Source organism: Podarcis gaigeae (assembly GCF_964106915.1).
Source record: "Podarcis gaigeae genome assembly, chromosome: 9".
NCBI classification, from domain to species: domain Eukaryota; kingdom Metazoa; phylum Chordata; class Lepidosauria; order Squamata; family Lacertidae; genus Podarcis; species Podarcis gaigeae.
Window position 1 is genome coordinate 75,048,097 of NC_139685.1, and position 23,031 is coordinate 75,071,127.

At 46.7% G+C, this 23,031-nt stretch overlaps 1 protein-coding gene across 7 annotated transcripts in view; it reads right to left on the reverse strand.

The window, feature by feature from the left end:
* The window catches only part of SLC4A11 (solute carrier family 4 member 11), a 236,541-nt gene that overhangs the window by 118,598 nt on the left and 94,912 nt on the right, over positions 1-23,031 (reverse strand). Inside the window, exon 1 of one of the 7 annotated variants that reach the window (XM_083756432.1) lies at positions 22,836-22,999. The exons of the other annotated variants lie outside the window; for them this stretch is intronic. The gene's annotated coding sequence lies outside the window, so the exon portion shown is untranslated. Of the gene's footprint in view, positions 1-22,835; positions 23,000-23,031 lie in introns of those variants that run through there. 7 annotated transcript variants of the gene reach the window in all.

Consider the following 23,031-nt stretch of genomic DNA (forward strand, 5'->3'; position numbering starts at 1 on the left):
TGGCAGGAGCTGGGACTAAACAACGGGAGCTCAGCCCGTTGCTGTGATTCGAACTGCCGACCTTCTGACCGGCAAGCCCAAGAGGCTCAGTGGTTTAGACCACAGCGCCACCCGTGTCCCATGTTTTAGAAGACAGCCATGATTATGTTCTTGTAGCTGATGGAAGCCACCCAGAGTGACTGAGGCAACACAGTCAGATGGCAGGGGACAAATAATACTATTATATTATTACCTGGACTAGTGATGTATGGAAGTGAGAGCTGGACCATAAAGAAGGCTGATAGCCGAAGAATTGATGCTTTTGAATTATGGTGCTGGAGGAGACTCTTGAGAGTCCCATGGACTGCAAAAAGATCAAACCTCTCCATTCTTAAGGAAATCAGCCCTGAGTGCTCACTGGAAGGACAGATCCTGAAGCTGAGGCTCCAAGACTTTGGCCACCTCATGAGAAAAGAAGACTCTCTGGAAAAGACCCTGATGTTGGGAAAGATGGAGGGCACAAGGAGAAGGGGACAGCAGAGGACGAGATGGTGGGACAGTGTTCTCGAAGCTACTAACATGACAGATAGGTAGCCGTGTTGGTCTGCCATAGTCAAAACAAAAAAAATTCCTTCCAGTAGCACCTTAAAGACCAACTAAGTCAGTTCTTGGTATGAGCTTTCGTGTGCATGCACACTTCTTCAGATACCATCTGAAGAATCGTATCTGAAGAAGTGTGCATGCACACGAAAGCTCATACCAAGAACTGACTTAGTTGGTCTTTAAGGTGCTACTGGAAGGAATTTTTTTTGTTTTGACTACTAACATGAGTTTGATCAAACTGTGAGAGGCAGTGGAAGACAGGAGTGCCTGGCGTGCTCTGGTCCAGGGGGTCACAAAGCGTCGGACACGACTAAATGACAAAAATTATCTGGACAGCACCACTTTGGAGAGTTTAACATTGCACGTGAGTGCAGCCAAATTGGAAGCCATTAGGTCCCAGGGCTAGGGACCTGGTTTAACATTGCACGTGAGTGCAGCCATTAGGTCCCAGGGCTAGGGACCTGGTTTAACATTGCACGTGAGTGCAGCCATTAGGTCCCAGGGCTAGGGACCTGGTTTAACATTGCACGTGAGTGCAGCCAAATTGGAAGCCATTAGGTCCCAGGGCTAGGAATTCAAACAGGTATCTGCTTTGTGGACCTGAGCATGCAGGTGTCGATTCTGCTCCTCCTGCGTCTAGATGCAGCCCTTATACTTCTTGTCACAGAATGAGGCCGCAATGGACCCCATGCATGAAGCATTCAATAAGAAGAGGATCCCATGCACGAAACGTTCAATAAAGAGATAGAGATCTAGAAGAACAGAGCAATTTGTAGGGCTAACCCTGCGCCTTTAAACGGCAGTGTTTTCAGAAATGTCCCCGCGACAGAACACACTCAAGACATGTTGCTGTGCAAATACCGGAATCTCGGGAAAGCACAAGAAAACAGAACAAGACACAGGAGCAGGCTTGTCAGATCAATGTTTTTTCAAAAAATAATAATAGAATATTATTAGCTCATGTGCGTTTTGCAGTGCTTCTGTGTTGAGCCATTCTGACACGAGGTATATTACTCTGGAACTGAAAACATTCCTTAATAAGGGATGCTGCAAAGGAAAGTCTTGAAACTCCGGCCCAGTCAAGGTGAAGGGGTCAACTGCAGCTGAGAGACAAGAAGGGATATTGCCTCTCTTTCTTTTTCTCTTTTCATTTCATAGATTTTTCCCCCTTTCACATTTGCACATTTGCATCCAACAACATTCCGTTATTAAATTCCTCAGAAGATTCCTCAGTGTCTTGCCAGCCAGCTCCCTTGATATTAAAAACATAACAAAACCTGCAAATTCCAGTCTCCTGAGCTCTGCTATATCCCCAACAGAAAAAGACAACCTTGCATTCCCCGAATACTTCACAGAAGCATTTCTAACTTGGGGGCAACCTGAAGGGAATACCTCCCCAGTTCCATGCTGTTGTTTCCACCCATCACATCCTTTTATTAAGATACCCCAAATCATTTACAGTTAAGCCACTGTTCCAATGGCCCTGCAAAACTCCCCATTTTATAGGGGTTTCCATAAGCCTTTATTTATTAGTATTCATTATTATTAGTATTCACTTTATCTCACAAAAACAACTTACAACCAACCAAACAGACAGGCAAAACCTCCCACAGAGATACATTAAACCCAAGAGGGGAAAGAAATGGATTAAAAACATCTCACCCACTTCTAAAAGGCCACAGACAGTCAAAAGCCTGGTTATAGAATAAAGTTTTTGCTTGGTGCCTAAATACATGCTATAAAGGCACCAGGTGAGCCTTCCTTTGACGACACGCTTCGTGAAGAAGTAGACTAAAGTCGACGTGTTTTTACCGAAATGGCAACTCTTAAACGTCCCATGTGCAAGTTGAAGCCATCCTATCCGGATCCGTCCTGAATTTTCCTCTTCATTTCCAGGCAAACAGGCTGCTAGGAATCTCACCGTGATAGGGGTGATGGATGGGCACAATGAGATTCGGAAAGCGAGCAGACACCGGGGAAGAGGAAGGGCACAAAGCTTTGGGGCGGGCACAGAACGGGGTCACCACCTTGTCCGCTTGCCACTCACCATTCTGTGGAACTTCCATGACGCTCTTTGGTTTTAAAACATATGAAACTGCCTGACTTGCTATGGCCATTGGTTCATCTAGCTCCATACCGTCAACTCTGACTGGCAACAGCTCTCCGGGATTCTCTGGTCTCTCCCGGTCCTTCCCTGAGATGCTCAGGATTCCACCTGGCTGGGACCTTCTGCATGCCAAGCTAATGCTCTACCGCTGCCCAAAAGGGAACCAATTCTCTCCAGTGCAAAAGGTGAATGTATCATCCGCTCACTGATTTAGAAATGCAACTGTCCTTGGACCACAATGGTAGGACTGAGGACAGCGCAAGACACAACCCCAAACAGTTGTTGCGGTACCATTAGGGATCACAACGAAGCCATGCAATATCTGAGGAGCTCCTTCCACACTGCAGAGAATACTGGGAGCAGCTGAGTCTGGGGCCAAGGTGAGATTCGAACCCAGGTCCTCCAGGTTCAAAACCCACACTAACCCTACATTTTGCAACAGATTGCTGGGTGCAAACAGCTCTATATTACAACGAGGGCAGGGGGGAGACAGAGGAATTTGCTGTCAATGCCTTAGTGGGCCTTCACAATACAGTGCTACCTTGGTTCTCGAATTTAATCCATTCCGGGAGTCCGTTTGGCTCCCGGAACCATTCGAAAACCAAGGCGCGGGTTCCGACTGGCTGTAGAAAAACAGTCGCAAACCGGAACACTTACTTCTGGGTTTGCCACGTTCGAGTACCAAGGTATCTGATTAATGCATAAAATGATTTGCCCACAATATTTCGCTAAGCCTCTGTCTTTGCCGTCTCTATCCTGCGTGCCCCTTTCCAAAGAGTGGGAGCTGGGAGGTGCACCTTCCAGTGTCCAACCCTGAACCGACACTGCAAATTTGCTTTTGCAACATCCTATTAGGGGGTCCATGCAGCCGTTGCTTAAATAACTTCTGAGACAAGGTCTGTTTCTGAAAGGGTGAGGTCCACTTCCTCAAGGAACAGGGAACAGGTTCACAGACAGCAGCCTCTTCCAGATGCAAGATGCTGGACAGTCTTTATTCATCCATATTTTGGCCTTTTTTTGGCTGTTGGCCCAGGATTCAATAGGTGGACAGTTAAGGAAAGAGAGGGTTTGTACCTCCATTTGGCCGGTTATTTCGTACCACCAGGAGGGTGGGAAGGTGGAGTTTAGCGGTTTTGTAAGTTGTGTGTCTTTGTTTGTATGGGCCTTAGGTTGCCTACCCCTGATTTAGGGCTTTAAAAGTCAGCACCAACACTTCAAACTACTCACTTTATGAACTACTCACTAACTTTGCCACAGATCTTAAGAATGGGAAAATGCCAACAAGTTCACTTGGGTCAAGACACTGCTGTATTTCCCCAGCAGAGAAGCTAAGCTCATGTGAACGATCGTTAATTCTGTTCTGGTTTCTGCTGGAAAAAATGCATCCGGAAGCTTTTCCCTCCTTCCCGGTGCCAAACACATCTCCGCTGCCAGCACACCTTTGTCAAACTTCAGGCCCTGCTTCTTTTGCGGCTGAAGAGATTGACAGAAACAGGGAAGGAGAAGCCTCGCTAATGAGAAATAAGAAATGCTGTACAAGCTCGCTAAGTAGGTCAGGCCTCCCTCATATTGTGCGGCATCACTCAGAGCCACGGCTAAGAAGGAAAAACACCCACCCATGAAAACAAAGAGGAAACAGAAGCACCCAGTCAGGAGGACCCGGGGCGCCTGCCTGTCAGTCTCCCTCCCTCCTACCTCCCTCCCTTACCTCATACCTTGGTTGCCATTAATTTGATTTTGAACTTGATTTGATTTTGAAATGATTTTTAAATGAATTGATTTTAGAATGTTGTGTTACTTTTATTGTCGTTAGCCGCTCTGAGCCCGGGTTTGGCTGGGGAGGGCAGGATATAAATAAATTTTTATTATTATTTTATTATTATTATGGGCAGAGGGGAAAAGCATCCACAATGGAGCCATCTCTGAGAAAGGGTCCAGCTTGGTGCCTTCCTCCAACAATCCCACAGCAACCCCAGGGGACAAGAAACAGGTTCGTCTTTGGATAGTTCCAAAATTCTGCAATTGGTTGCTTAACCCCCTAATGTGGTTCGTTTATTGATCTTGCCGAGCTCTGCGTCTGAAAATGAGATTTCGGTTCGGAGACAGTCGTGGGGGGGGGGGGGGATTGCATCTAGGCCGAATCTGGGCTGCTCGCTCCCTAAGCTGAAAACACACCCAATCAGTTTTCCTCCTTTACTAAGGTAAAGGTAAAGGGACCATTAGGTCCAGTTGTGGCCAACTCTGGGGTTGCAGCACTCATCTCGCTTTATTGGCCGAGGGAGCTGGCATACAGCCTCCAGGTCATGTGGCCAGCATGACTAAGCCACTTCTGGAGAACCAGAGCAGCGCACAGAAACGCCGTTTACCTTCCCGCTGGAGTGGTACCTATTTATCTACTTGCACTTTGAGGTGCTTTTGAACTGCTAGGTTAGCAGGAGCAGGGACCGAGCAACGGGAGCTCACCCCGTTGCGGGGATTCGAACCGCCGACCTTCTGATCGGCAAGTCCTAGGCTCTGTGGTTTAACCTACAGCGCCACCCGTGTCCCTTTGCTCCTTTAGTAGGACCACCCTACAGGCAGGGTTAGAAACTCAACTTACTATACAGTGGACACTCGGGTTGCAAACATGATCCGTGCGGGATGCGCGTTCGCAACCCACGTCTGCGCACATGCAGGTTGCGATTCAACGCTTCTGCGCATGCGCAAAGCGTGATTTAGCGCTTCTGCGTATGCACGACCGCCGAAACCTGGAAGTAACCCGTTCCAGTACTTCCAGGTTTCGGCAGTCCGTAACCCAAAAAAATGCAAACTGAAGTGTCTGTAACCCGAGGTATGACTGTATAAGCCTGGCTCGAAACGGCTCCTTAAACCAGGGTTACAGTCGCCAAGATGGAATGCATCGTTGCCATTTCAGAGAGCAGACAGCTCAAAAGTTGTACTATTTTTCAACACGACTTTCTGGTTGCTCTGATTTCACAGGCAAGAGTGAAAGGGAGGTTTCGCAGCTCAGCCTCTGAGCCCCTCTCATTTCCCAACCCAGCCAGGCGCCGGCTACAGAAGACCCCCTGCCAGGATCGCTCTCTGCAGGCACTAAAGGGATTGCTTTGCAGAAAGAAGCCGCCTCCGTTTTTTAAAAATAGCACGGGAAGCAGCAGAGGGGACCCCTCTCTCCATCCCGTAGGAGCAACCAGAGTTTTAATTTCCCTCTTTCTTGTTATTATTCATCACACTTCCAGCCTGTCGTTCTTGCAAGGACATTAAGGCAGACGGCCGGCCCTATCCTTAAGCACACTGAGGAAGCTACCTCAGGCAGTACTCTAGGAAGCCAGTAGGGTTATGGTGTCAGATGAGGACCTGGGAGATCAGGGTTCAAATCCCCACTCAGCCATGAAGGGTGACCTTGGAGTCAGTCTTAACCTACCTCACAGAGAGGGATTAACTGAGCGGGAAGGAGACAGCTACGTACTCCCTGGAGAAAAAGGTGGCATATAAAAAGCTCTTCTGCTCACCTGCTTAAGAAAGCTGGAAGGGCCAGCCAGGTGGAGAGGTCAGTCGCCAACCTGAGATCCAGAGATCTCCACGTGGTCATAACTGCACCCACATTAGCTACAAAACATGTCGGGCACCTGGGTAACTGGACCTGCACCAATCTCAAAAAAAAAAAACAAAAACCCAGCTCCTGCTTGCTGTTTTTGGATATAGATGTGCTGGTGTTTTTTGTTTTTTTAAAGAGTATACCAGCATCAAATTCGACAGATAATTTATTACGGTCAAATACCAGCTCACATAACATAACACAATAAAAACAGCATTCATAAAGATAAAATATACAATCGGAGCAGATTGCAGCAATAGCTCATGAGTTAAAATCTGAGATATATACATACACCCGTACAACTGAGATTTGGGCTACTATAAGAAATTGACCCTGAGGCGCCCCAAAGGGCAGATTCAGCATTTCCCTAGTAAGCTATTTTATTCTGGAGGATGATCTGTGCCTACAAATCTGGGCGCAGAATCTGGCTACCAGCCAGGTCGTCTTGTGATCTTTGCCTAAGAGGAGAGAATTAAATTTAGACTCGTCTGAAAGATCGGCGAGCCTCTTCAACAAGGGATCAATGGTGTCTCTATGAATCTTGATTTTTCCACCTGATAATAATGGAGCCAATCTCGCACTCTGTGGATCACGTTCGGTCAAAACTCTTAAAAAGCAGAGACATCACCTTGCCAACAGATCAGATCCTGAAGCTGAGGCTCCAAGACTTTGGCCACCTCATGAGAAAAGAAGACTCCCTGGGAAAGACCCTGATGTTGGGAAAGATGGAGGGCACAAGGAGAAGGGGACGACAGAGGACGGGATGGTGGGACAGTGTTCTCGAAGCTACCAGCATGAGTTTGACCAAACTGCGGGAGGCAGTGGAAGACAGGAGTGCCTGGCGTGCTCTGGTCCAGGGGGTCACGAAGAGTCAGGCACGACTAAACGACTAAACAACAACAAATGACCTCCTAGGTACTTTCCAGTTCTTTAATATCCTTCTGCAAAGCACCATTCCAGTTTGACCAGGCAAGTGACCTCATACCTGTCCCCCCTTGCTGTGTCACAGTAATAGTGAGGACTCAAACAGCCTTTGGTACCAGGTATATACCGCTTCAAAGGATGATGCAAAACTCAAAGAACAGAGGGCTGTAGCCAAGTTAGGAAGGGTCACAGAGGAGTTCATGTGGAAAGGGATGGGCAAGGGGGGCACGTGGAGGCCAGGGCCTTGCAATAAGCTATGTGCCCCAGAAGCAGAGATCAGAAAGAGCTCAAATTCCCTCCAGGGAGAAGAGAAGAGGCATTTTATGAAAAGAGAAAGCTGCAGAGAGAGAGAGAGAAAGAGAACAATCTAATATGCAAAGAGGAAGGAAAGATTTGAATACTGCTACAGCTCGAAGCTGTACACAGAGGAAATGAAAAGGATTTGGAAGAAATGCTTCAGCAATCCTGCCCAGTGAGAGACGAACTGGAGCATGGGTAGGCAAACGAAGGCCCGGGGGCCTGTGGATGGTCCGGGAATCAACGTGTTTTTACATGAGTAGAATGTGCCCTTTTATTAAAAATGCATCTCTGGGTTATTTGTGGGGCATAGGAATTAGTTCATTTTTTTTCCTTCCCAAAATATAGTCTGGCCCCACCCCAAGGACTGAGGGACAGTGGACCGGCCCCCTGCTGAAAATGTCTGCGGACCCCTGGACTGGATGGATCTCTGCCTGCCGAAATGCCAACTGAACAGGGGTAGGAAACGAATTTTGAACAGGGTAGGAGGAGGACAGAAAAATAAAAGGAGAGGGAAGCTGTAGGGGCAGGACACAACAGTACTGAACTGAAAAAAACAGGCGCTAAATGAATGCAAGTTCCTAACATTTAGCAATTAAGTTTACACTCCATTTCTGATGTGTGTGTTTATGTATTAGCTGTGTTTGCAATGGGCCCAGATATGCAGAAGAGAAAGGTTAAAGCATCCTAACAAATTTTGCAATACGTTAAACGTCCATCACACCGAACACTTTTCATTCCAGCAAGCATTTTATGAACTTAACTGCTTTTGTTTTCACTGGACTGAGTTGCTTGTAAAGACTGCTGCAGTTGAGTGGTATATACGTTGTCACAATAGATAAATGAAATAAATAGGAAACTCTAGGCTGGCAAAAGTGACTCTAGAGGAAGCAAGAAAACTGCATATTGCAGGAAACTGAAGCCCCAAGAACGAACTTCTACAAACCACTGAATGCCATGGTTTTCCTACTGGAGCTACTAGCAAGAGATCAACTTCAGACTCACAACTTCAGACTCACAACAGCCATCACACCGGACAGACAACAGCAGATGTAAATAAATAATAATAATAAATAATAATAATAATAACTAATAATAATTTATTATTTATTCCTGCCCACTCTGGGCAGAATATTAAAAACACGATAAAACATCAAACATTAAAAACTTCCCTAAACAGGGCTACCTTCAGACGTCTTCTAAAAGTCTGGTAGTTGTTTATTTCCTTGACATCTGATGGGAGGGCATTCCCGAGGGCAGGCACCGCCACCAGAAGGCCCTCAACCTGGTTCCCTGTAACTTCACTTCTCATAGGGAGGGAACTAGCAGAAGCCCCTTGGAGTGGGACCTCAGTGTCTGGGCCGAACAACGGGGGTGGAGACGCTCCTTCAGATATACTGGACCGCAACCGTTTAGGGCTTTAAAGGTCAGCACCAACACTTTGAATTGTGCTTGGAAACGTACTGGAAGCCAATGTAGGTCTTTCAGGACCGTTGTTATATGGTCATGGTGGCTGCCCCTAGTCACCAGTCTAGCTGCCGCATTCTGCTTTAATTGTAGTTTCCGGGGCACCTTCAAAGGTAGCCCCATATAGAGTGAATTGCAGTAGTCCAAGCGGGAGATAACTAGAGCATGCACCACTCTGGCGAGACCGTCTGTGGGCAGGTGTGTCTCAGCCTGTGTACCAGATGGAGCTGGTTGACAGCTGCCCTGGACACAGAATTGACCTGCGACTTCATGGACAGCTGTGAGTCCAAAATGACCCCCAGGATGAGAACCTGGTCCTTCAGGGGCACAGTTACCCCATTCAGGACCAGGGAGCCCTCCACACCCGCCCACCTCCTGTCCCCCAAAAACGTGTCTCTAATAATGGAAAATGGGCAGTGGAGTGGAGGGGGGAAATGAACTTCAGACCACAAGGCACCCGAAACGTAGTTAGATATCCTTTGCTACTGGATATGGTTTCACAGATGCAGCCAAGCAATCTCCATCTCTCTTTCGAAAATGCGTGCAAGCATCCCTAACGAAGAGCACACAGTTCAAAAGCCGCCAGCTGGACCCATTAGAAAGCATCGTTCCATTTGCTTTACGTTTCCCCTTTGCCACAGAGGAAGCTTGCAGCCCAGCAGGATCCTGGTCGTAGCAGCTGCTGTGTGCGTCTGCAAATGGAGCCCAGGGGAGCCGGAGAGCCAGCGGGAAGGGCAAAAATAGCTTCTCCGTGCCCGCTGGCGAAGACTTGGCAGAGAAGCCAATTGCCAAGCGTTGAAATAAAAGCACCCGGACGGAATGACGAAGTCTGTGCATGGAAAGGGCAAGCGGGTACGTAAAGGCCCAGTTGTTCGTGGAAGAAGAAAGTGCCATTTTGAAAAGTGAGAGGGAACAGGTGGTACACAGCTGGTGCAAAGAGGAACAGGCTGCAGAAAGTGGAAATTGCAACTATCTTAAAGGTAAAGGTAAAGGGACCTGCGACCATTAGGTCCAGTTATGAATGACTCTGGGGTTGCGGCGCTCTTCTCGCTTTGTTGGCCAAGGGAGCTGGCGTACAGCTTCCGGGTCATGTGGCCAGCAGGACTAAGCCGCTTCTCGCGAACCAGAGCAGCGCACGGAAACACCGTTTACCTTCCCGCTGGAGCAGTACCTATTTATCTACTTGTGCTTTTGAACTGCTAGGTTGGCAGGAGCAAGGACCGAGCAACGGGAGTTCACCCCATTGCGGGGATTCGAACCGCTGACCTTCTGATCGGCAAGTCCTAGGCTCTGTGGTTTAACCCACAGCACCACCCATGTCCCAGCTATCTTACACTTGAGTTGAGTTGGAAATGGAAGGAAGGAGCAATTCCAGGTGATTTGCCTCCTTCTGGGTGATGGGAAGAAAGTACAGGGCTCAAATGGAACCCAAATGGCACTGAGTGTAGGAATCACATAACTGTAGAGTTGGAAGGTGTTAAGTTGTGGGTGAACATATCAGACAACACAGCGATTCTTCAAACAGCTCTTGTTTATGCACAGGCCAGAACAAAACTGAACTGAAGGGTTCAGCCAACCTGCTTATATAGAGCTCCACTATAACACAACTGTAACCACTTTCTGTAACTATCCAATCACTGAACGTCACTTTCAATCCCTTATTTGCATATGTGGACCTGAGTGAAAACTATCTACAGTATCCCCCTGCTGGCCCAGGGTGAGAACTTCAGTACATAACAGAAGGGACCTCGGGGGTCATTTAGGCCAGTGTTTCCCAACCTTGGGCCTCCAGCTGTTTTTGGACTACAACTCCCATCATCCTTAGCTAGCAAGACCAGTGGTCAAGGATGATGGGCATTGTAGTCCAAAAGCAGCTGGAAGCCCAAGTTTGGGAAACACTGATCTAGGCCAACCCCCTGCAATGCAGGATTCTTTTGCCCAATGTGGGACTGCAGATTTCCATTATGTTATTTTTATCTTTTGTTTGTAAGCTGCTTTGGGATTTATTTGAATAAAAAGCGGCACAGAAATAGAATAAAATCAATCAATCAACATTACAGTGCTGGCAGTTTCCAGTGCAGATCTGTATGGCAGCAAAACAGTGAGCTGCCACAAACTGGTAGGTCGCATCCATCGCTGCATCCATTTAAAGCACATTTCTCTCTCCCCCTTCAAGAATCCTGAGAACTGTAGTTTGTTAATGGTACTGGGAGTTGCAGTTCTGTGGTGGGTGAACTAGTTCCTGTGGGTTTTTTATGGTGTGATATATAAGTATATATATATATATATATATGCAGGTTTTGGTGTCCTCGGGTGTCTTCCCGTGTAAAAGTTGGGGTGTCTAGGCGACGTTTCGACGAGGTCTCACTCGTCATCTTCAGGCTGGTGCTTTCGGCTTCTTGTTACTGGAACAGAGCGGGATCTCAATGTTTGAGTTCCTATAAATACTGTAGAGGGGGTGTGGTGTCTAGCCTCCAATGTTCTGGGCAGAGAGGAAGTTCCCAGGCTAGTGTGCCTTTTCTTCTTTTGTTCCTTAATTACTTGAGAGATACCTTGAGTGATTTCTTGAGTGATATCCTGAGTACCACTTAGGTGGGTCATTAGGTGTGGATTAGTTGCTAAAGTCTTTGTGTCTTGACCTCTTGAACTTTGTGAAGAGTTTTCCTGAGAAGATGGCTGTATTGCACTTAGTTGTGCTAACCGCTACTTACTTAGTTGTCCAACCGCTACTTACATGCACAATCACACCACCACCCTGCACAAATAAACTCCGTAGCCAAGACTCTCATCTCCAGAACCAAACGCCTGGCTGACAAAGACCACTTGACAACTGAGTTACAGAATCTCTCAAATGTGTTAATTGCCAATGGATACCAGCAAAACAGGATTACGAAGCTAATCCAAAAGGAAACACCCCCCAAAAACCAAGACACAGAAGAAAACAATGGCATGGCCCTCCTTCCTTATATCAAGGGCACTACAGATAAAATTAGCAAAATCCTCCATAAACACAATATCAAAACAGCCTTTTGCACCAACCAAAAAATAGCCAATATCCTCAGAAACCCCAAGGATAAAATCCAGTTGGAAAACCAAGGGATCTATGAAATACCCTGCAAAGTCTGCCCAGCCACGTACATTGGACAAACAAACAGACGAATAAATGCACGTATCGCAGAACACAAGAATGCCGTCAAAAAAGAAGAAAAAACTTCCTCTCTTTTCCAACACATGAAAGAAACAGGACACGAAATTAATTTTGCAGATTCCAAATTGCTCTTTAACACGGAACATCACCACAAGAGAATAATCATGGAAGCCATCGAGATAGAGAAACACCCTCACAACATGAACAAGCGTGACGACACATCCCGCTTGCCAGACATCTGGAAATTAGCCCTCCCCACAAAAACTGACACCAGATCCAGAGGCACACAGAACGCCAACACCAATCAACCACACCAGACCCAAACCCAGACCCTCTCCACAGATGAATTACTGACACCATCCAGTAGCCAATCCATGGTGGCACCTCCGGATGCTGCACCCCCCTGCAATCCCTACACAGATCTGGCTGACACAAGCCACAAAACCACAGCTCGCCCCTATACACGAAGCCAAGCCAAAGCACAACTAAGTGCAATACAGCCATCTTCTCAGGAAAACTCTTCACAAAGTTCAAGAGGTCAAGACACAAAGACTTTAGCAACTAATCCACACCTAATGACCCACCTAAGTGGTACTCAGGATATCACTCAAGAAATCACTCAAGGTATCTCTCAAGTAATTAAGGAACAAAAGAAGAAAAGGCACACTAGCCTGGGAACTTCCTCTCTGCCCAGAACATTGGAGGCTAGACACCACACCCCCTCTACAGTATTTATAGGAACTCAAACATTGAGATCCCGCTCTGTTCCAGTAACAAGAAGCCGAAAGCACCAGCCTGAAGATGACGAGTGAGACCTCGTCGAAACGTCGCCTAGACACCCCAACTTTTACACGGGAAGACACCCGAGGACACCAAAACCTGCATTCCTGTACCCGTGAAAATCTACGAAAGCATATATATATATATATATATATGCTTTCGTAGATTTATATATATATCGAGAGAGAGAACATGGCAAAAAGGGCCCCTCATTAAGTCTTGCCCAAACGAGACCGAAAAGGAACACAAAAACTCTGGCAGGTTCGCAGCTGATAAGGGAAGGGAAAGGAGAATCCATTGCTAAGACCGTTTCAGCCCAACATTATTATTATTAATAATAATAATAATAATAATAATTCAATACATTAGAACAAGGAGACTTGCCACAAAAGACAAAGCACTTCTGAAAAGAGCATTAAAAGAGGACCAATGGAGACAGCTGGGCAAGGCAGCTGAATGAATTCTTTGTATCTGCCCTCACTTCAGAAAATGTAGAACAGACAGAATTGCATTTTATTTTATTTTTTTAAGGAGGGAGACTATCTGAGGGAGGGAGGGAGGGAGGGAGAGAGAGAGAGAGAGAGAGAGAGAGAGAGAGAGAGAGATTCAACAGCCAGCGAACTCTAATCTTGTGGAATTCCCTCCCCACAGAAGTGCATTCAGCACCCTCATTCTGAAGCTTTCATCACCTTTGAAGATGTACCTATTTATGCTCTTAAGCATGTGGGGTGTGTTTGTGTGCTGTGGGGTTGGTCTGCTTGACGCCAGAGTCCCTTAAGCAATTCCTGGGGCCATGGATCCAGCAAGAGTTAAAATCCAATGGAGGTTAAAGATAGACACAAGAAGACACAAGATCTACCCACCCGGGAAGAATGGCAGATGAAGGTGATGGATTACATGGAACTGGCGGAAATGACTGGCAGAATCCGAGACCAGGGAGAAGAGTCGGTGGAAGAAGATTGGAAGAAATTTAAAGTTTATTTACAGAAACATTGTAAAATTAAAGAATGTTAGAAGGATGCTGGAATGAAGTTATGTGGTTTTAGCAGTAATGTTATAAAGGATTAAGTAAAAATGGATTGTTAATTGGTGAGAATGTAAAGTTATATTATATCAAGATAAATTATTAAGACAAAAACAAAGATGGAAAGGATTTGCTGAAATAGTTAATTGAAGTAGAATACAAAAAAGGGAGGTTTGAGGAGGTCAAGGAAACAAGCAAATGAAAGATAAGTTATGGAAAGATTGATTTGTTTTTTAATTGTTTCTATTTTTCTGTGTTTTCTTTTTTCTTTTGTATTTTTTTGAAATTTTAATAAATTATTTTTTTAAAAAAAAGATAATGTCAAAAGAGCGCAAAGCAAAAAACAGACTTCCAGTTAAAATCATGGAACCACAGAATTTACAGAAGGGTCCAACCCCCTGCGATGCAGGAATCTCAACTAGACCATCCATGACAGATGGCCATCCAAGGAAGGATGCTATATGAGAGTTCAATTGGCAGAGCAATGGACTCTTAATCTCAGGTTCATGGGTTCGAGCCCCACATCGGGCAAAAGACCTGCTCTAGTTGCGATTCTAATGGGAAATTCGAAATTCGAATCCAAGTCAAAGAGAGGTGGCAGGAGGATGCGTCAATAGGAGTATAGCATCTAGATCAAGGGAAGTAATAGTGCCACTGTATTCTGCTCTGGTCAGACCTCACCTGGAGTACTGTGTCCAGTTCTGGGCACCACAGTTCAAGAAGGACACTGACAAACTGGAACGTGTCCAGAGGAGGGCAACCAAAATGGTCAAGGGCCTGGAAACGATGCCTTATGAGGAACGGCTAAGGGAGCTGGGCATGTTTAGCCTGGAGAAGAGGAGGTTAAGGGGTGATATGATAGCCATGTTCAAATATATAAAAGGATGTCACATAGAGGAGGGAGAAAGGTTGTTTTCTGCTGCTCCAGAGAAGCGGACACGGAGCAATGGATCCAAACTACAAGAAAGAAGATTCCACCTAAACATTAGGAAGAACTTCCTGACAGTAAGAGCTGTTTGACAGTGGAATTTGCTGTCAAGGAGTGTGGTGGAGTCTCCTTCTTTGGAGGTCTTTAAGCAGAGGCTTGACAACCATATGTCAGGAGTGCTCTGATGGTGTTTCCTGCTTGGCAGGGGGTTGGACTCAATGGCCCTTGTGGTCTCTTCCAACTCTATGATTCTATGATTCTAAGCCATCAGACATGGGTACTATTCAAGTCTAGGATTCCTGAAGCTCTCAACATGCAAAATCTTTGGTCTTTTTAGCAAAAACGCCCCACTATTTGTCCCAAAACCTAGCCTCTATACCAAAGGACTAGGAAGTAACCAGTGTGGTTCAAAAGGGATCCAAGAGATCCAGCGCTTAAATCCCTGGGGGTCCCTGTAGCTACCGTATTTTTCGCCCCATAGGGCGCACCAGCCCATAGGGCGCACCTAGTTTTTGGAGGGGGAAATTTTTTAAAAAAAATATTTTCCCCCCAGGTGCGGGGCTGGGGCGGGGGAAGCCCCAGCTTCCCCAGCCCCCAGAACATGCTGCTCTCTGCTACCCAAAGCCCGGGGCGCGACTGCTCAGCGAGCCCGGGCTTCGGGATAGAGGCAGCTCTGCACAAGCCGTGGGAGGGCTCCGGCGGCTTGCGCAGAGCTACCCGAAGCCCGGGAGCGACTGCTCAGTGCGCCCGGGCTTCGGGATGCAGGCAGCTCTCCACAAGCCATGGGAGCCCGGCGGGAACTCCCGTGGGCTCCACAGGCTTGTAGATAGCTTTCTGAAGCCTGGAAAGCGAGAGGGGTCTTGCTCTCGAGGCTTCAGCGAAAGCCTGCATTTGCCCCATAGGATGCACACACATTTACCCTTCATTTTTGGAGGGGAAAAAGTGCGCCCTATAGAGCAAAAAATACGGTATTTAGCACTTGTACAGTCGTACTTTGGTCATCGAACGGGATCCATTCTGTGAGTCCGTTCGGCTTCCAAAATGTTCGCAGACCAAGGCACGGCTTCAGATTGGCTGACTGGACCCAGAAACAATGCGAACAGCCGAAATGGACATTCGGCTTCCTAAAAAAAATGTTCACAAACCAAAACACTTACTTCTGGGTTTGCGGCATTCGGGGGCCAAAACGTCTGAGTACCAAAGCATTTGACAACCAAGGTACAACTGCACTGGGATAGTTAGTGGGAAGCATTGAAATATATACACTATTAACTGTGTATATGTGTATCAGATGTCAAAGAGAGAAATAGGCAGAGAGGCAGTGGCTGGTCCAAAGTGGAGATCTTAACCCCAGTCTCCCAAGGTCCTAGTCCAGCACTCTAACCATTACACCTCGCTGCCTCTCTCTAGAGCAGCCTTGCCCAACCTGGTGCCCTCCGGATGTTTCGGTCTACAGCTCCCATCGGTCCCCGTCAGCTATGCCCTCTCAATTTTCCTCTCCGCAAGTGGGCCTTGCGCTTGGCAGCAGTTAAATCTGGGGCTGAATGTCTAATATGACTGATGGGGTGGAGACCCACTGGGGTCAGAATCTGTGTTTGAAATTAGCCAGGCGCCAGGCGCGTTTTTGCAACTGCTGCGGATCTGACTGCGACCATGTTGAGATCTCTGGATGCCAAGTTGGTGACTGACATCTCTATCTGGCTGGCTCCTCCAGCTTTTTAAAGCCGGTAAGTAGAAGATCTTATATATTGCCTCCATCTCCCCCCTTTTTCTCCAGAGAGTATATCGTTCACACCCACTCCTCAGCTAATCCCTGCAAGGACCCTGCGAGGTCGGTTAGAGTGTCGGACTAGTACCTGGGAGACACCAGGTTTCAAATCCCCACTCGGCCACAAAGCTCACTGGGTGACCTTGGACCAGGGGATTAAATGGGGTAGGGGGAGAACCATCTGTTCCACCGTGAGCTCCTTGGAGAAAAAGCTGGGATATACCTGAAGGAGCGTCTCCACCCCCATCATTCAGCCCGGACACTGAGGTCCAGCGCCGAGGGCCTTCTGGTGGTTCCCTCCCTGCGAGAAGCCAAGTTACAGGGAACCAGGCAGAGGGCCTTCTCGGTAGTGGCACCCGCCCTGTGGAACGTCCTCCCACCAGATGTCAAAGAGATAAATAACTACCAAACTTTTAGAAGACATCTGAAGGCAGCCCTGTTTAGGGAAGCTTTTAATGCTTAATAAGTTATTGTATTTTGTTGGAAGCCCCCCAGAGTGGCTGAGGAAACCCAGCCAGATGGGCAGGGTATAAAAAATAATAATTTGTTGTTGTTGTTGTTGTTGTTGTTGAACCATAGAACTGTAGAGTTGGAGGGACCCCCAGATTCATCTAGTCCAATCCACTGAAATGTAGGAATCTTTTGCCCAACGTGGGGCTCGAACTTGTGAACCTGAGATGCTCAGCCAACTGAACTATGATATAAATACTGGGCATCTGGAAATCTGACATTGTTGCTGGTTTCTTTGTAACTGACAGTATGAGCTGTTTGACAGTGGAACAGACACCCACAAGAGATGGTGACCTCTCCTTCCTTGGAGGTTTCTAAGCAGAGGTTGGATAGCCGTCTGTCATGGGTGATCTGGTTGAGATTCCTGCATTTCAGGGGGTTGGACTAGATGTCCCTTGGGAACCCTTCCAACTCTACAAATTCCATCTTTCCATGATTTTAGCTGGAAGTCTCTCTTTTGTTTTTTACGCTCTTTTAACATTATCTGTAACCCTTATTTTTATTGCAAATGCAACAGAAAGAAATGCACTCTCCCATTTACAATAAGAACGGTCTACGAATCCGGATTTAAACACACATATTTGCGGAGGCGGCCCATATGTCCAAACAAGATTGTTGATTCTAAGACATATGTTCAAATGTAGCATCGTGTGTGGAATAGAATTCAAATGTGGAATATATAATATGATTGCTGGATTTTGGCTCAGGTTGTACCCATTCTTGCCCTGGTGCCTTCGGGTAAAGGGTGGGTTATAGATCCTTTTAATTGATTAATAAGGCGACTTCTGGAGAAGGAAATATATTTTTGTTGTATTTAGTCGTGTCCGACTCTTCGTGACCCCATGGACCAGAGCACGCAAGGCACTCCTGTCTTCCACTGCCTCCCGCAGTTTAGTCAAACTCATGTTGGTAGCTTCAAGAACACTGTCCCACCATCTTGTCCTCTGTCGTCCCCTTCTCCTTGTGCCCTCCATCTTTCTCAACATCAGGGTATTTTCCAGAGAGTCTTCTCTTCTCATGAGGTGGCCAATGTCTTGGAGCCTCAGCTTCAGGATCTGTCCTTCTAGTGAGCATTCAGGGCTGATTTCCTTCAGAATGGAGAGGTTTGATCTTCTTGCAGTCCATGGGACTCTCAAGAGTCTCCTCCAGCACCAGAATTCAAAAGCATCAATTCTTTGGCAATCAGCCTTCTTTATGGTCCAGCTCTCACTTCCATACATCACTACTGGGAAAACCATAGCTTTAACTATCCAGTGGTACCTCGGGTTACATACACTTCAGGTTACATACGCTTTAGGTTACAGACTCCGCTAACCCAGAAATAGTACCTCGGGTTGAGAACTTTGCTTCAGGATGAGAACAGAAATCGTGGTCTGGCGGTGCGGAGGCAGCAGGAGGCCCCATTAGCTAAAGTGGTGTTTCAGGTTAAGAACAGTTTCAGGTTAAGAACGGACCTCCGGAACAAATTAAGTACTTAACCCAAGGTACCACTGTACGGACCTTTGTCAGCAAGGTGATGTCTCTGCTTTTTAAGATGCTGCCTAGGTTTGTCATCGCAGGCGCCTTTTAATTTCATGACTGTTGTCACCATCTGCAGTGATCATGGAACCCAAGAAAGTAAAATCAGAGATGAATTCCTTGCAAGAAGGTTTGAGGGGAGAAGGGAAAAGCAGCCTTTTTGTCGTCGTCCCCCCCTTTCTTTTCCATTGACTGCAAAAAAAAATTCACATTCTGCGACAGGGAACACCAACCTGATCAAAGCTGGAGTTGTTCAGTAAAGACGGGAAAACACTCTGCACATAATGTGAGGCAAAATCGGTTTTGTTACACTTCCAGGGGTGAGCCAAGAAGAGGAAACCAGCGGTTCTAGGCTCAGTTTAGGTAGGAGAGCATTTGGCTCTGAATGAAGGCATAGTTCACAGGCAGAGCATCTGGTAGAAAAGGTCTCCGGTTTGATCCCCAGGCAAGGCTGGGAGAAATCCCCCATTTGAAATTCTGAAGAGCAGCTGTCAGTCAGAGCAGACGGTACTAAGCCGGATGACAGATATTCCTCACAAAGCTGCAAAACTATCAAACCGCTCAAAAAAAGGGCACACAATTGGCCTGACCTGACAATTTCGCGTTCCTAGGATGGCAACCTTCACCCGATCCCTATAGAGTTCGACTCGAGTTCAAGTCTTCCTGCCACACACCTACAGCAATGCACCGCCGCCCCATCTCAGCCTCAGTTTCCCCTCTGTAATAGGAGCCTAGGACGGATCTCTCTCTCAAACACACAAGCACACACATACATATATACACCGGGAGGCTGTGCACAGAACACAGCGCCTGCAGAACGAATTTTTAAAGGCAGAGAGCGCAGAAACGGGTATAATGATGCAAAATGGAAAATTAATCTCATCCCCCCACCGGCAGAAACGGGAGGGGATTCTCCAGCGGCTGAGTGCTTTGCAGGCAAAAACATCCACCCACACACACCGTGTGTCTGGAGTGGAAGCAGGTTGCTGCCGAAACCGGCTTCATGGGAGCCGCTGCTCGGCTCCAGCCAACGCTAGGGACAAGTGCCACAACAACAACAACAACCAAGCGAGCCCAGGCAAAGGTGTCCGCGATCCGGGGCTCTTTTTCAGAGCAAGCCTGCCTCCCTGAGAAAAGTCCAAAAAGGGGGGGGGGAAACGTCTCCCCGCCACCGAGCGGACTGGGCAGCTGTTGAAAGCAACCAGGAAGCAGCTACATTTGTTTTTAAATTTTTTATTTCGCTCTCTCCTCTCCCATCCTCCCTATCTTGGCCGGCGTTCCCTTACAGGTGTCACCAAGAAGCAAAGGCCGGCTAGTTTTCCGCCCGCAAAAAACAACAACAACAACTCTGGAGGAAGGAACTACAGGGACACAGAGAAAACCCACCATGCCAATCGCTCCTCTTTTTGGCAGCGGACAATAGTGAGTTTTCACAATTGCGAGTTTGATCGGGAAGGGACAGGGACAAGACTAACGGGACAGGCGAAATGTCAAGACTGTGGGAACGCACTGGTTTCCTTTCCCCGCTTTTAAAGGGAATTTTACCGGGTGTCAAGTCTACTAGTGGAAACTCAGAAAAGCAGGTCCATGGTTTCTGATGGGGAACAAGGCAGCAAATCACCTGGTTGGCCTTTGTGGAGGACGGAATGCAAGACTGGATGAATCCCTGAAATGCATTCTGATCTGAAGTATAATTATTCCTATCAGAAAGGGTGTCTCTGCCGCCCTGTGGGCTGGGCTAGGTGGAGTTCGTGGGAATTAAGCATTTCGTTTCATTTCACTTTTCATTTGTATACCGCCTTTCTTACTATGCCCAAGGCGATACACAGCTACAAAATATACAACGAAGAACACATGCCTTATAATAATCAGATCCAATACAAAACTTTAAAATGGAACGACGTATATCGAATAAAGTCCTATTCAAGAATAAGTGTCCAGCAAGACCCCCAGAGCCACAGGCTCTGCTACATAAAAACTCAAAAGCCACGCTTTGAAAAGTACCTGGCAAGTTGCATTGTCCTAGGAGGAACACCTGAGATTCTTAGCTATCTCAGCTTTGTGTGTTCTGTTTTGTTTTTAAAAAGGCTCTAGCCTTCATGCTTCCAAACAGGGTTTTTTAAAAAAAGAAATGTGATCATCTGTGCCACACAACCTCTGCACACTTTTTCCCACCGCGGTGTTCGCACTATGATCCCAGACAAGTGTCCTATGCAATCGTCATAAAATCAGAGAGCTAATCCCATGTCTTCTGTTGACTCAAAGGCTAGGCTGTGGAAGCCCAGGGGATAAAATCCTCAAGAGGAAGGATCTGGGTGGGAGAGGCTCCTTGGTTGGGTCGTCTTAGCCTCACAGTACCCTGTCCATGAAATGGGAATAATAATATGAGCTGACTAGGAATAAATAAGGAGGATGCAGCAGCTTGCAGATTTTTAATTGCTATGTAAATTTTGCATGGGTCACAATCTGGTAGGATCTTCGCCTGCACATAAGCTACTGAAAACTGTAAGATCTGAGATCATTCAGGTCCTAAGGGGGGAACTAATTTAACACGCTACATTTAAACGGTGAGCAACAGCAGAAATGGAGTTATCCAAACCCCTCAGGATCACACAGGGGTAACGAGATGATATAGATTATTCACAGTATAGCCGTCCTACACGCCATCCTGTTGAACGAGCACTTTTCATTTCCTGATGAAGAAATGTGTATAATTCCCACCCCCCAATAAATGAATAAAAGCACAAAAACCTGCCACAACATTTAAAAAAAAACCTTCACACTGATTCTAAGATAGGGCACAGCTGGAGCCTGCAGCAACAGGTTATCTGAAGATCCCCACTTAAAACTAAATTAACGACAGAATTCAAGGCAGATGTTGATCTCCATCTGTAATAGCCAAAGGTACACCAACAAATCCAAAATATACTGAATTTTGGACCACCCAAAAATAGAAGATGGTGTTGCAGAACCATTTGAGATAAGAAATTCATGTCCCTAGATGTGTGGGAGGCAGAAGAAAGTAATAATACAGAAAGGGAGATAAATAACAAGAACGACAAGAAGAAGACACCTTGATCCAAACTTGTGGCCATTTCAACTCAGCGGAAACTATTAAGCCACAAAACGAAGATGTATTAGCAGGGATTGGGGAAAGAATCAATCTGGCCGCAATGCTGTGGGAGAGCTAAATAAGCAAAAAGCATCAGAGACTAGACAATGTGAGTATTCCCACTGTACCTCATGGAACTGGGAGAGGGGTGGACATTATTTCCAGAGAAGCTGTGTCCTAATATTGGCAAGCTGTGTACAGACAGAAGCGTGAGGAGGAAGATCTCGGGACTACAGGAACTTTAACGCCACCAGGGAAGTGGGGAGTGGCAGCCCAAAATCTGTCCATCAATCCATCCATCTGGTCAGATAAACGTGAACACACACACACACACACACCCCTATGAAAAACAGATAAACTCCCACACCACACAGATCTCAAGAAAGAACTCTGAATTTCTATGCTGGAAATCCAGGTAAGGCAGAATCTTCAGATTCTTGCCCATCAAAACACAAGTCGTACCTTTCCGGGGAGGTGGAGACCCCAAATGGCTAGGCACTTCTGAATTTTCATTCATCTCATACATAACACTGTGCGGATTAATTAGCCAAGCTGCACAGCTGCAAAGCCACCGGGAGCAGATATTTCAGCATTGGACGGGCACTTTACATACAGTTGGCCGATCAATTAATCCCATGATCGATGGTGATGGGTCTCCCCCCCCCCTTTATTCTACACGTCACCCTGGGCAGGATCAACAGTGTGCAAAAATCTGTGCTGTTAGGATGTATTAGTTGAGAACACACAGACACACAGACACACACACACCTTGGTTTATTTCCTTACGCAGCAAACACAAGCAACCTTGTTTTAATAACCCTGATACATTTCCTTTTCGTTCAGCGTCCGGATAGGAATCGACCCAGATGTTTCATTATTAAGGCAGAACGGCTCGTAAGGAAAAACAACAAAGTATCGCCTTACTCTCTGCAATTAAATATTTAAAAAGCTGGCGGATTAAGAGTTCGCGGAATCACCTGTTGAAGGGGACGCATCGCCCAGCAACAGCAGTGCCCAAATCGAAAGCAGGAGATTGTGTGTTTATTCTCAGAGAGATCAGAGAGAAAGAACTTACCTAGGCTGCAACTTTAAAGGGAGATGCTGTAGAGCCAAAAGGCAAGACTGATTTCTCTCCCCTTTGCCGATCTCCTTCCCCTTAAAGGCTCCAGCCAGCAACACTTGTTCCTCCGGTGACAGTTTTCACCCAGGTGGCCAGGCAAGGGAGTAGCTCGTGGTCCCAGCCGTCAACCCTGGGCATCTCTTCTCCTCCC